At 43.1% G+C, this 15,099-nt stretch overlaps 1 long non-coding RNA gene across 1 annotated transcript; it reads right to left on the bottom strand.

The window, feature by feature from the left end:
* Positions 1-6,913: 6,913 nt before the first annotated feature.
* On the bottom strand, positions 6,914-14,749 carry LOC137340056 (uncharacterized). The gene is made up of 4 exons (XR_010966689.1): positions 14,660-14,749; positions 13,853-13,876; positions 10,807-10,833; positions 6,914-6,978 (listed from the first exon to the last, which is right to left on the bottom strand). It is a non-coding gene; the product is annotated as an uncharacterized lncRNA (long non-coding RNA).
* Positions 14,750-15,099: the final 350 nt, after the last annotated feature.

The following is a 15,099-nucleotide window of genomic DNA, read 5'->3' as shown; positions in this document are numbered from 1 at the left end:
TCTTTTCCCAAAGGTAGGGGAGTCTATAACGAGGGGGCATAGATTTAAGGTGAGAGGGGAGAGATATAAAAGGGTCCAGAGGGGCAATTTTTTCACTCAAAGGGTGGTGAGTGTCTGGAACGAGCTGCCAGAGGCAGTAGTAGAGGCGGGTACAATTTTGTCTTTTAAAAAGCATTTGGACAGTTACATGGGTAAGATGGGTATAGAGGGATATGGGCCAAGTGCAGGCAATTGGGACTAGCTTAGTGGTATAAACTGGGCGACATGGACATGTTGGGCCGAAGGGCCTGTTTCCATGTTGTAAACTTCTATGATTCTATGACACTTTACATGGTCTTGTAGGATGACATAGAGCAGCTCTGGGCCTCGAGGTCCCGACTGCAGATTGAAACATCTCAGCGTGGGCTGCAGCAGTCAGGGCTGGCTTGCTGGGTGGCACCAGCAATCCACTGGCGGAGTGGCTGGCAGGGGAGCAGGCTTGCTGATCTTGAGAGAGGACAGCAAGTGCCTCTCCCCTTTAGGAGGTGCTGGCTGCCTTTAAGTAGAGCCCCAGCCTCCTGATATTGCCCACTTGCGAGAGGCGTGCAGCCAATGAACAGCATGGATAACGCTGGCTGCACGCACGAATCATTATAATCAGCAGGCAGCACGGATTTTGCGATCTGCCTCCATCGGTACCGACTGGCACAGGTAGTCGATGCTCCGTGTGCCCATTTTCAAACAGGCATGCAACCAATGAATAGTGCAGATAGTGTTGGTTGCAAGCCTGAATCATTATAATGGGGTCCTGGCACATATTTCACGCTAAACAGAAATTCATCAAGCACTAATACCCTGGGACCACACGAACAGGCAAAGGCAGCGTGGGCCCTGCCCTCTGCGTTCTCGCTTTCAGGCGCAATCGAATTTCTAGGCCATAGTGTTTAAATGGTTCACAGCTAATTTGGTACTGGCAGCCTGCTATCAAAGTGAATTAGCAACTATGGTGTTAATGGAGTGTTAGACAGAAATTATATTTAATATGTTATACTTCAATATTGATCACTTGAAAACAGCCCTTTTCTAAATCACACAGTAAATGCTTTTCACTCTGTGCAAATTTCAGTTGCTTAAATAACAAAACTTTTTTTTACCTGTTACAATTTCTGCATCAGTTGTAACTGTTGTAAAATAAATGAAAACAAAAGTTTATTTTGATGTTTCTAAAACTGAATAATAATATTAAAAGCTTACACTGGAAAATTGACTAAATCTCAACATGTATTTTTTCACAGTCAAACTAACTTATGATTCCAGTACTTTTATTGCAACTGCACCATTTTATCACTGGGAAAATATTTCACTACAGAAAATTCTAATTATGCAGCTTGTACCTGATTTGATGAAAGCTTTAATTTATTTGTCTTTCATATTACCCACGAAAACATAAAAGGGAAATTTCCCTGCGCGCGAAAGCTCAGGAAGAGCAGCAGAGACGTGGGTTGTTACATCTGCCGCCTGTTTAACGTAGCTCCAAGACTTCCAGAGCTTTCTCGGAGGGGTTTGATCTGCACCTGCAGTAGAGGTGCACTAGTGATTATTCTTGTATCACCGATAATTACTGCAGAAATTTTATGCTTGTTCAATCAGGCTGGCAAATTGGACAATGGCATGACAATTTTTTTCTCAGTTATCTTGGAGAATCACATTTTCATTTTCCGCACTGGCTGAATGATTCTGTTGTTTTCACATTTGGACATTCTGTCAATCAATGACAGAAAACAGCAACACAAATGCTTAAAAGAAGAGAAGTCTTTGTCATTTTCTTCTATTTGAGGCGATGGGAAAAACAATTTCTCATTAATCTCTGAAGCTGCAAATTGATAAAAAGGTTATTCATGTGCTGCTCATGGAACAGTATGTTGGAACATTACAAGCTGAACATTCAGGTATCTTGTTTGATTTCACATTTTGCCTTTCGATACAATGCTGGAATCTTAATCTCTGATGAACAATACAGATTACATTAAAAGAACATTAGAGCTATTTAACATTGTAATAAAACAGCATCAAAATATTACAATGTAGAACACATTGCTTCGCTACATGAATAATATGTAAACTTTAGACAGCAGTATACAAAGAATTTACCAAATCACAATGCGATTCTATGAGTACAGCCATTAAGATTATTGGTTGATTTATAAAGTCTCAGCAAATGTCCAAACAACATTTTTTTTAAAAAACGAATGAATTTAAATATTACTGACCTGAAGGAGTTTCAGAAACACCACAGTATCCTGTACAGGAACACATTGAATTGATTTGCTTTGTCAAATGTTTTTGAACAATCCTCTTCCATTCATACTCATAGAAACATTAATATAACACATGATGAAAATGAAATTATCAACATCAGCTATGACTGACATTTACCTGCATACGAACAATGATGGACAGGAAAAGACCCACTCGTGCCTCCAGCCTGTCCCACACAATATAAAATATATACACCCCCACTCCACCCAGAAGCCATGTAATCTCTTGGGAGCGGCGAATAAAAACCCAGGCAAATTTGAGAAAGAAATCTGTAAAATTCTTCTCCAATCGAAACTAGTCCAAGAGAATACTCTGGCCCTGATTAATGTTATGGAGCACCTACCTTTTGTACAAGGTGATCTCCGCCCCAGCCAGAAACAGGTCCAGCTCTCTGAAGAAATTCAGTGAATCAGCGTCCACTGCTCGAGCCGGCAGCCTGTTCCACAGGTTCACTATTCTCTGGGAAGTAAACTACCTCCTAACATCAAACCTAATTCAGCCTTCACATAACTTGAGATTGTGACCCCTGGTCCTCCCTATCCTATTTAGTTGAAACAAACAGACGACACAAACGCAATCTATTCCCTTCATCATCTTGTAAACCTCGATCTAAATCACCCCATAATCTACGTTTCTCTCAAATTCAATGTCTCAGCTCTTTGAGCTTTCCTTGGTAACTAAGATGCTTCAAACTGGGAATTAATCCGCGGGCCTCCCCTGCACCCTTTCCAAAGCCTCAATATCACCCACCATGTGAGGGGACCAAAACTGGACACACTGTGCACTTAATTGGGCCTCCCCGACACCCAATCTTGGATGCGTACGCATGTTTCGTGCATGATGTGCGCCTGATTCCATCTTGGTATAGGAGTTTGCGCAGGCACAGATAAGAAAAGCTGGAATCATGTAAGGTAGGGAGAAAATGGCTTCAATCAGTGTGCAACACTGATTTAAAGTGATGGACACCATTTTGGGACTTAATGCTCAACTCAACGCACAGCCTTAACCCTGACCATCTGAACGTGTCTTGGAGTGCCTGGAGGACACCCCACCAGCGCTATTTAAAGTGACCATGCAGGATTTACAGGTTAATGGCGGGGTTATTGCCTCTGAATGCCCAGACATTTGTAACTGTTTTCGGAGGTCTCCTAGACTTCAATACTAGGACGTGGGGACATAATTTAGCATTTGGAGCCAGGATGTGCAGGAGTGAAGTTAGGAAATGCTTCTACACGCAAAGTGTGGGAGGCGTTTGGAACGCTCTTCTGCAGACGGCAGTTGATGCGAGCTCAATTGTGAATGTTAAAGCTGAGATTGTTAGATTTCTGTGAACCAAGGGTATTCAGGGGTATGGGGCTAAGATGGGTATATGGAGTTAGGTCACAGGTCCACTATGATCTCACTGAATGGTGGAACAGGCTCGAGGGGCTAAATGCCACTGCCACTTGCTGCCTCTTGATATGTGCCATCTTCTCCTGCAAGAAAGCGGGATGTGTGTCTGGGTGATGTGCCTGTCATGGTTGAATAGCTGCCAGTGTTAATGTGCTAATGTGTAAGGGCGAGAGGAAGCATCTGATTGGAAGAGTTGAGTACTGATGGAAAGGGTTTATTGGTATGTGGGGGATGGGGGTGTAGTGCGTGGAGCAGTTGGTAGGAGACGCCCCTTGACAGTTGACCTCACTCACCTTGACCAGTCATGCCAAAGCATTGAACTTCTTCCTGCTCTGCATCCATGTTCATGATGCTGTGCGCCTGAAATTGACTTTGTCCCCCGCTGCCTCCCACTGTCTTTTCAATATATATCTGGAGGGCCTCTTGCCCACCCCCCAATACCACCACACACGCCGACCCCCCCTCACTACCGTGAATATTGAATGTCCTTCCTTCTGTCCACATCTTGCACCCAAGGTCTCGAGTGCAACAGCAGAGAACCTTGGTGCGTGCACTCTCGCAGGCCTGGTAACAACTCAGATCGGCAGATTGGTGAGGTCTGGCATGCAGATTGGAGGATGTGGGATTTAGTAGTGCGCAACCTTTATTCAATGTTTTAACATAACTCATCAGTGTGTATCAACATAGGGATGGGATCTGCATCTGTGTTTCACGTGTGCAATGTCTAATCTCTGTTCAGACTCCATGCAGAGAGTAGTCTGTTATTTTCAGCAAATAACAGGTTCAAGCTCCCTTTTAGAGATTTCCAAGGCACATCCTCCCTTTAAGAGCTGGAGCTCCTTCTGGTGGTGGAAAGTGCAAATTGCATTCATTCCATGTGCAAGGCCTGGAAAGGAACACTGATTGCAGGTCAGTGCTCCCTTGGGACAGAGAAACTTGGAAAATAGGAGCAGGAGTAGGCCTTTCGGCCCTTCGAGCCTGCTCTGCCATTCAATATGATCATGGCTGATCTTCTATCTCAATACAATATTCCCGCTCTCTCCCCATACCCCTTGATGCCTTTTGTTTCTAGAAATCTATCCAGCTCCTTCTTAAATATATTCAGTGACTTGGCCTCCACTGCCTTCTGTGGTAGAGAATTCCATATGTTCATCACCCTCTGAGTGAAGAAATTTCTCCTCATCTCAGTCCGAAATGTCCTACCCCGTATCCTGAGACTGTGACCCCTCGTACGAGACCCCCCAGCCAGGGGAAACATCCTCCCTGCATCCAGTCTGTCTAGCCCAGTCAGAATTTTATATGTTTCAATGAGATCTCCTTTCATTCTTCTAAACTCGAGTGAATACAGGCCGAGTCGACCCAATGTCTCCCCATATGACAGTCCTGCCATCCCAGGGATCAGTCTGGTGAACCTTCGCTGCACTCCCTCTATGGCAAGTATATCCTTGCTTCGGTAAGGAGACCAAAACTGCACACAATACTCCAGATGTGGTCTCACCAAGGCCCTGCATGACTGCAGTAAGACATCCTTGCTCCTATACTCAAATCCTCTTGCAATGAAGGCCAACGTACCATTTGCCTTCCTAACTGCTTGCTGCACCTGCATGTTTGCTTTCAGAGTTCGGAGCTGGGACCAAACTTGTGTCTTGCCTGCCAAGGGTCCGTCGGGCGCGGGGTGTTAGCGCATCACGCTACCATCGTCCAGAACGGACCCTAATCCAATTTTTCCCCACTGTTCCATCTAGTGTTCATGCAACTAAAATAACAACTGTTGCTTCTTTGCACCAAGATTATGCAGCACAAACATATTTGTTGTTTATGTAAATCGCATCTAAGTTATTTCTTTTGGAGTATAAGTGGGGTGTCCGGATCAGGGGTCATCGCGGGAGTCCACGATCGTTGAGGAGGACAATCGGGGGTTGGGCAATCGGAATGGGGGATAGGACGGGGGTCGTGGGGAGGATCAGGGGTCGGGGTGGGACGATCGGGTTCAGGAGTTGAAGGATCGTAGTGGGGCTGGAGCATCGGGATCAGGGATTCGCGATCGGGGGGGGGTCCGGAATCGGGTGTCAGGTGTCCACGATCGTTGGGGGTCGGTGCAGTTTGGCTTGTCGAGCCTGGGGGAAGCACTCCTGCTCCTCCGAACTCACAAGCTGTGCCTTTCCAGGCACCTACTCGTTAGTCTCGGGCCTTCTCGCCTCCTTTCACGATGCCTAAAACAGAAGGCAATCCCGTTCCGCAGTGTTGAAATTGGGAAGTCCAAATAAATGGAGACCCGAAGCCCATTTGAAAGGTTTTGAGGCCCGACCTGCCTCCTGAGAGAAGGTTGGTCTCCCCACCCCTCTTCCCGCCCCGGTAAAAAACAGAAATGGACGGGATGGGGGTGGGTCTGAAATGGTGGCAATTTTCATTGCCCGCCACGCCCCCAACCCACCCGTTGAGCCCTGTGTGCCTATTTCTCCATCCATTTTACCAACTGAATGTGTTTTAACGGATCGAGATGGAGGGTGGTTTTGTGGGGAATGCAGAGAATTCCCGAATGTACTTGATGCCCAGGGCCCAAGAAATTCTTGATCCAGGCACTGCCTGTTGTCCTGGTGCAATGAATTTGCTTTTTCCGAATTTTGCAGAATCTTGACATGAATAAAATTAATCATTTTAAATATTACAGTAATGATCATTTTTAAAAGTTGTTTTTGTAAATATTTCAGAATATAACCTTATTCCCCACTCCTGCAAAGTGTTGCATGAAACTGTCAGCATTTATCTCCTGCCACTCACTGGTGTTCTCTCCTTTCTTAGTGGAATGAACCTCACCACAAACACTTTCCAAAGCAGTGAAGCATGAGAACAAACTCAACAAGTTGGAGCAAACGTCCCAAAGGCCGGATATCTGTAACTGAACTGAGTTACTGTATTTCTGACTGACCTGGTGTTAACATTGGAATAGTCCAGGGCAGGTCTGTCCTCACAATAATCTCATGGATCACATTATATATGGCAGAACAATAGCTCACATTATCAGGACTCCAGCTACACTGATTCACAATATGAACAATAATATTAAATAAAGTCCCATTGGTAATTCTGAGAGTCTTTTTGGAATTTATTTTTTAACTTTAAAATTCATTTAAATATTAGTTTATTTTCTGAAAGTTCTCTTACCGTTATTTATGTAAGAACAGTGGTCACAGAAGTCAGGGCAACAGTTGCCATAATAAGGACAGTTGTAATCACAGGAACAACCTGATGAATATCCCCCACAGTTGTATCTGCATGAGCCATATCCTGTTATACAGTAAATGTCAGGTTAAATTAATCAGACCTCAACAATTCTAGATAATAAACTCAATTGGTATTTTCCGCTACGACCCAAAAATCTGCTGTTCGCTGTTCAACGTGATGTCATATATCTTCATTCCACTTTGTGCCCAGAGATTTGTGCCCAGGACAGTACGAATTCACAGCTGGATCTGTGAGGAGGTACGGAGCACAGGGGAAGCAGAGAGCAGAGGATACATTTGCCCCAAGACAAAAGGATTGAAAATTAGAGTTTGGTTCACTCTGGGACTCTTTCCGACTACCCATCGCAGCCTGGAAATGTACTGTTGGCAGAGACTGCATTTCTCAGCCAAGGATTAATGTGCAATATGGAGAAATGTGATGAGAAGAAAATTAACAAATTTTATAAAAAGATAAAAGGAGACCACTTCCTGGGTCTGCAGCTAGATGCACAGGATTGCCTGAGCAAACAGAATATCAGTCAGAAAATCAGGTGAGTCCAAGTGCATGACCTTAAAGGAATCCTGCCGGGTCTGCTGATATTCTCTGAGCCCAGGCGACCCAGTGCAAATGACTGAAAAATCACAACTAATTTTGGTTTTCTTTGGAATAAAACATTACCAGAGCAGCCGATACCTGGTATCATCATAGTATCATAGGAGGTACAGCACAGGAGGAGACCATTCAGCCCATCGTGCCTTTGCCAGATCTGTGAAAGAGCTATCCAATTAGTCCCATTCCCCTGCTCTTTCCCCATGGCCCTGTAATTTTTTTCCCTTCAAGTATTTATCCAATTCCTTTTGAAATTTACTATTGAATCTGCTTCCACCACCCTTTCAGGCAGATCATTCCAGATCATTACAACTCGCTGCGTAAAAAAATGTTTCATCATGTCGCATCTGGCTCTTTTGATGATCACCTTAAATATGTATTCGCTGGTTACCAACCGTTCTGCTACTAGAAACAGTTTCTCCTTATTTACTCTATCAAACCCATTCATGATTTTGAACACCTCTATCAAATCTCTTAACCTTCTCTGTTCTGAGGAGAACAACCCCAGCTTCTCCAGTCTCTCCACATAACTGAAGTCCCTCATCCCCGGTACCATTCTAGTAAATCTCTTCTGCACCCTCTCTGAGGCTTTGACATCATTCCTAAACGTGGTGCCCTGAATTGAACACAATACTCCAGCTGAGGCCCAGCCACTGTTTTATAAAGGTTTACAACACCAAGTTATAGTCCAGCAATTTTATTTTAAATTCACAAGCTTTCGGAGACTTCCTCCTTCCTCAGGTAATTTACCTGAGGAAGGAGGAAGTCTCCGAAAGCTTGTGAATTTAAAATAAAATTGCTGGACTATAACTTGGTGTTGTAAAATTGTTTACAATTGTCAACCCCAGTCCATCACCGGCATCTCCACATTATAAAGGTTTAGCATAACTTCCTTGCTTTTGTACTCTATGCCTCTATTAAAAAGCCCAGAATCACATATGCTTTTTTAAAACAGCCTTCTCAACTTATCTTGCCACCTTCCACGTTTTGCGTACATACACTCCCAGGACACTCTGTTCCTGTACACTCTTTAAAATAGTACCATTTAGTTTATATTGCCTCTCCTAAATCTTCCTACCACAACGGATCACTTCACACTTCTGTGGGATAAATTTCATCTGCCATGTGTCTGCCCATTTCACCAGTCTGTCTATGTCCTCCTGAAGTCTATAACTGTCCTCCACATTGTTTATTACATTTCCGAGTTTTGTGTCATTTGCAAACTTTGAAATTATACCCTGTATACCCAAGTCCATGGAATACCCATATCAATGGAAAGCCTATTGCCAAAGATGGAGAGAGAGAAAGCCAGAAAAAGAAGGGAAGAGATGGACCACACAAAGGCAAATAGGCAAATTGGATGAGAATTGGAAACATTTTTGGAGTTTTATAAGTTTTATTAACAAAACAGCCAAGTTCTTTGAAAATGTTATGATTCTTTCAAGTAACTTGACTGCAGAATATTCCAATATTTCAGATGTTGTCATCATTCTTCAAAATATAAGCTTGTGCACACACTCAACATTGATTTAGGACATTAACAATTGATTATTTTCAGTTTATTTAATTGGCTGGAAGAGTGAATAGAGACCCAACACAAACAACTCTCAGCCAAACGTTTGCCGATGAGAACTGAGAGACCAGCTGCAATCCCTGAGCTTTTCTTGAGATGTGTCAATCACAGGTTTAAAGGGCCAAATCGACTTCTGCATGAATCTCGCCTCCGTTTTACTGCCGAGTTTGAGAAGCCTTGGGAAACTCATGCAGGTAAGGTAAACTTTGTTTCAGGTTCAGAATTCTCAAAAAATTACCTACCTTAAGTATTTGAATTAGTTAAATTCTCCAGTAACGATCTGCCCGCCGGCATTAATAGGGGACGCAACTTCCAGGTTTCGGACCGCGCACATCCAAACGCACCTGTGTTAAACCCAGTCCAATTGTTGATCGCATCAGCTGGACTGCAACCCGGCTCCAACCTGCCCAGGTTGCGGTTCCATGATGTAATCAACTATTTTTACTGTCCACCCACCCCTGGCCCACCTGTTCTTCGGGGTTAAAATGACCCCTCTGCACTCTATTTTCTGCATTTTTGAGTGCATTTTTATGGCATCAGAATTGGTTACATTTAAAATTGATAAGCTGCCACACTCTCAAACATACTGGCTTAGAAACTGGGCCAGCGCTATTTAAAGGCATCGTGTATCATAGTGGTGAGGTGGCCTTCATGCTGGTTACCATCACATTGTGCTGAGTGAGGTTAGCACATAGCGAGTGAAGCTTGGGGTGGTCCAAAATGGAAAATGGGTCCTGCAATAGGACTCTAAATTAGATATATGAATTTTCACTTGGAATGCTGCCAGCGTTACCTTCTATAACAATATGGCGATCGGTGCACTTCCTGGAGCTCCAACGAGGTGCTTCCTCAGTGGCTACAGCCTGTGAGGTGGAAGGCTGCTGAGCTTCCATTGAGGACACTTTCCATGGAATTGTAGGATGACATAGAGCAGCTCTGGGCCTAGAGGTCCCGACTGCAGATTGAAACATCTCAGCGTGGGCTGCAGCAGTCAGGGCTGGCTTGCTGAGTGGCACCAGCAATGTACTGGCGGAGTGGTTGGCGGGGGAACAGGCTTGCTGATCTTGAGAGAGGACAGCAAGTGCCTCTCCCATTTGGAGGTGCTGGCTGCATTTAAGTAGCGCCCCGGCCTCCAGGTATTGGCCCACTTCCGAGAGGCTTGCAGCCAATGAACAGCGTGGTTAACGATGGCTGCATGCACGAATCATTATAATCAGCAGGCAGCACGGATTTTGCGATCCGCCTGCATCGGTACCGACTGGCACAGGTCGTCGATGCTCCGTGTGGCCATTTTCAAACAGGCATGCAACCAATGAATAGTGCAGGTAGTTTTGGTTGCAAGCCAGAATCATTATAATGAGGTCCTGGCACATATTTCACGCTGAACAGAAATTCATCTAGTACTAATACCCTGGACCACACGAACAGGCGAAGGCAGCGTGGGCCCTGCCCTCTCCGTGCTTGCTTTCAGGCGCAATCGAATTTCTAGTCCACAGTGTTTAAATGGTTCACAGCTGATTTGGTACTGGCAGCCTGCTATCAAAGTGAATTAGCAACTATGGTGTTAATGGAGTGTTAGACAGAAATTATATTTAATATGTTATACTTCAATATTCATCACTTGAAAACAGCCCTTTTCTAAATCACACAGTAAATGCTTTTCACTCTGCACAAATTTCAGTTGCTTAAATAACAAAACTTTTTTTTACCTGTTGAACTTTCTGTATCAATTGCAGCTGTTGTAAAATAAATAAAAACAAAAGTTTATTTTGATGTTTCTAAAACTGAATAATAATATTAAAAGCTTACACTGGAAAATTGACTAAATCTCAACATGTATTTTTTGACATTCAAACTAACTTATGATTTTAGTACTTTTATTGCAACTGCACCATTTTATCACTGGGAAAATATTTCACGACAGAAAATACAAATTATGCAGGTTGTACCTGGTTTACTTTTGTTTTCTATTCACATCGAAAAAAAGAAAGGACTTGCATTTATATTGCGCCATTAACTACCTCAGCATTTCCCTTCACAGCCAAATAAGATCTTTTGAAGTGTAGTCATTGTTGGAATGTAGGAAACGCGGCCGCTAATTTGTGCACAGCAAGCTCCCACAAACAGCAATGCCGTAAATGGCTAGATCATCTGCTTCTAGGTGTTGGTTGACGGATAAACATTGGCCAGAACACCGGGAGAACTCCCTGCTCTTCTTCGAAATAGGGCCATGTGATCTTTTACGTCCATCGTAGAGGGCAGATGGGGACTCGGTTTAGCGTCTCACCTGAAAGACGGAACCTTCGACAGTGCAGCATTCCCTCAGTACTGCACTGAAGTGTCATAGAATTCCATAGAATTTTACAGCACAGAAACAGGCCACTCGGCCCAACAGCTCTATGCTGGTGTTTATGCTCCACACGAGCTTCCTTCCACCTTACTTCATCTCATCCTATCAACATATCCTTCTATTTCTTTCTCCCTCATGTACTTATTTCGCTTCCCCTTAAATGCATCTATGCTATTCGCCTCAAGCACTCCATGTGATAGCGAGTTCCACATTCTCACCACTCTCTGAGTAAGGATGTTTTTCCTGAATTCCTTATTGGATTTATTAGTGACTATCCTATAATTATGGCCCCTAGTTTTGGATCCCCCCACAAGTGAAAACATCCCCTCTACGTCCACCCTATCAAACTCCTTCATAATTTTAAAGATATCTATCAAGTCGCCTCTCAGTCTGCTCTTTTATAGAGAAAAGATCCCCAGCCTGTTCAGTCTTTCCTGATAGTTATATCCTCTTAGTTCTGGCATGATTCTTGTAAATCTTTTTTGCACCTTCTCCAGTTCTTCTATACACTTTTTACAATATGGAGACTAGAATTGTGCACAGTACTCTGGATATTCCTCCTATTTGTCCCCTGACTCCACGTGATCGGACCTTAGTCACAAGTCTACTATGTGGTACCTTTTATCTTTTTTTCTTATTCGTTCATGGAATGTGGGCGTCGCTGGCAAGGCAAGCATTTATTGCCCATCCCTAATTGCCCTTGAGAAGGTGGGGGTGAGCCGCCGCCTTGAACCGCTGCAGTCCGTGTGGTGAAGGTTCTCCCACAGTGCTGTACTTTGTGATATTGTACAACTGAGTGGCTTGCTAGGCCATTAAGAATCAACCACATTGCTGTGGGTCTGGACTCACATATAGGCCAGACCGGGTAAGGACGGCAGGTTTCCTTCCCGAAAGGACATTAGTGAACCAGATGGGTTTTTATGACAATCCGTTAGTTTCATGGTCACCATTACTGATACTAGTTTATCAAAGGCCTTTTGAAAGTCCATGTATAAGCATTAACCTGGATTATGTGCTCAAGTTTCTGCAGTGGGGCTTAAACCCACGACTGTCTGACCCAGAGGTGAGAGTGCGACCAATTGAACCAAGGCTGATACTATCAGCTCATATTAAGCCATTGGTCAGGAAATTGGGACCTATCTCACCTGTTTCTCCAGGGTAAAATGGGAGAAAAAAATGACCAATCTTGCAGAGCTGTATCACGTGCCCCAAGGACCTCTGTAATATGTTCGATCTAATATTGTCTCGAGTGATATTCAGGCATCCCTAGCGGTGGTCTAAAATAGGTATTATGGCCATTGCATATGTTAATGAGAGATCTAATACCTGTTACAGGACCCCTCTACTAAATTGGTCAGCACTGAGCAGATCATGAGCTCACACAGTGGAACCTTCCTGGTCTACGTGGCTTATCTGATCACAATGTGTACCATCTACAGGATGCACTGCAGCAACTCACCTAGGCTTCTTCGACAGCACCTCCCATACCCGCGACCTCTACCATCTAGAAGGACAAGGGCAGCGGGCACATGGGAACAGCACCATCTGCACATTCCCCTCGAAATCACACACCATCCTGACTTGGAATTATATCACCTCTCCTTCATTGTCGCTGGGTCAAAATCCTGAAACTCCCTTCCTAACAGCACTGTGGGAGAATCTTCACCACACGGACTGTAGCGGTTCAAGAAGGCGGCTCATCATCACCTTCTCAAGGGCAATTAGGGATGGGCAATAAATGCTGGCCCTGCCAGCGATGCCCACATCCCATCAACGAATTTTTAAAAAGCAGTAGATTTACTGAGCCATTGTTTGGGTGTGTTGGGGTTGGGAAGTCTTTTCTTCTGGTTGCAGCAGTGAGGAAAAGATTGGAGAACGAAAAGATCTAAGAAGTGAGAAAACAATAAAGGATTTAATATCTACAGTCCTCCTTCCCCCATTCTATATCTACAGTCCTTCTTCTCCCAATCTAATAACCATCATCAATACCAGCAAATTCTATTTCTGAAACTTACAAGTTACACAAATTTAAACAGCAGTATATTTTCTTCCTGTGGTCTTTCTACATCCCACTCAACTACTCCTTGACTCAGGTCCCTGGCCGGCAGCATCCTACTTGACCTGTGTTAATGCTAAGTTAATACTAAGCTCTAAATGTCTATGAGAAGGTGTGCAGAAACACTCTTCCTCCACATTTTTCCCTCTGTGGAGAAAACTGGCGTCCACTCGGTTTTCCCTTCCTCGGACAACATGGTCAGTCAAAAGCTTTCAGTAGCGAATATAGCAGGTCATCTCATTTCCTACAGCTGAGTGTCACCACACGTTAGTTTGCCAATATGGTGGAGCTCTGTGCCAGCTCTGCTTAAACCAGTTATTAAGTAAACAACTAAGGACATGCTGATTACCTGTTGGTGTGTTTAACGAATAACCTGTCAATAGAAAAAGAAAATGTATTTAGCATTTTATATAGTATTAGCTTTATAGCTCCTGGTTGAATTTGGATAAAGGAAGTTTTCAATATTTCTTATAACCATTTAAACTGCTTTATTAGCTAAGCTATTTTATTTGATCATTGGTTTTAATATAAAACATCATTATACTCGTATGTTATCCTGTACTTTGTTTTTGGAAAAATATTGGAACCTCTTGGAGGACCATTTCAATTCTATTCTATGAGAATTATTGCAATTAATATTTGACTAACAGTCTTAAAATAATAATAGTCAAATGTTATTTAACAATGAGTTATCCAAATAATTAAATTTTACAAAATGTAAAAGAAAGACATACTTTATGATGTCACGTAAGGTTAAAAATTGCACCAATGTGAGAACTGGATGTCTTTCTGTTCAGCACGGGATAATGTTACATATTTTGTGGAGATGATGTCACAGTTGAGAAGGAATGGTGCTGTAAAATTGTTTCACAGTGATGATATTGGAAGTTTACCACAATCCATGCATTAATTTAAGACCCTTTAAGTGCCAACTTGTCTCTGAGTCAGAATATTATGGGTTCAATCTCCACTGTTCAGATTGAGCAAATAATTCAGCTGACACTGTATAAATTGGATTCTAGAGCCCTGCATCATGTATCCTCTGTGTATCCAGAAATCATTCTCAACCCTGAACCTTGTTATTGTCATTATAAATTGATCAGTTATTTATTTTCTTTTCAAAAGACAATTATTAAAAACAAAGCAAATATGTTACCTGAGCAATTTACCGCAACATCCTCAGAGTGCTGACAGTTGTGTGAAAGCCAGCCATTGTTTCTACAGTTCCATAAATACTGTTCATTTCCTTGACATTGAATATCATCCAAGACAATTTCACCAGTACCAGGACCAAAGTGAGCCACCGGAAGTGTAGCAACAGCTTCACCACATCCTATTTGTCGACACACCACTTCTGCATTGTTCATCGTCCAGCCATCGTCACACACTGTTCCCCATCTTCCATTATATAAAATTTCAATCCTTCCTTCACACCTGTGATTTCCATTTGCAAGTCTCAAGGAAAGCACTGCGATAGTAAAAAAATTACAAAGATGAATAAAAACAATACAAGCTCACTTCCTCTTGCTGTAAAAGTAGAAACACGTGCAAAATTTGGTGAAAGCTTCAATTTATTTGTCTTTCATATTACCCACT

Source organism: Heptranchias perlo, chromosome 21, assembly GCF_035084215.1.
Source record: "Heptranchias perlo isolate sHepPer1 chromosome 21, sHepPer1.hap1, whole genome shotgun sequence".
NCBI classification, from domain to species: Eukaryota; Metazoa; Chordata; class Chondrichthyes; order Hexanchiformes; family Hexanchidae; genus Heptranchias; species Heptranchias perlo.
The sequence above is the reverse complement of the archived record's forward strand: the minus strand, read 5'-3'. Positions and strand labels throughout refer to the sequence as shown.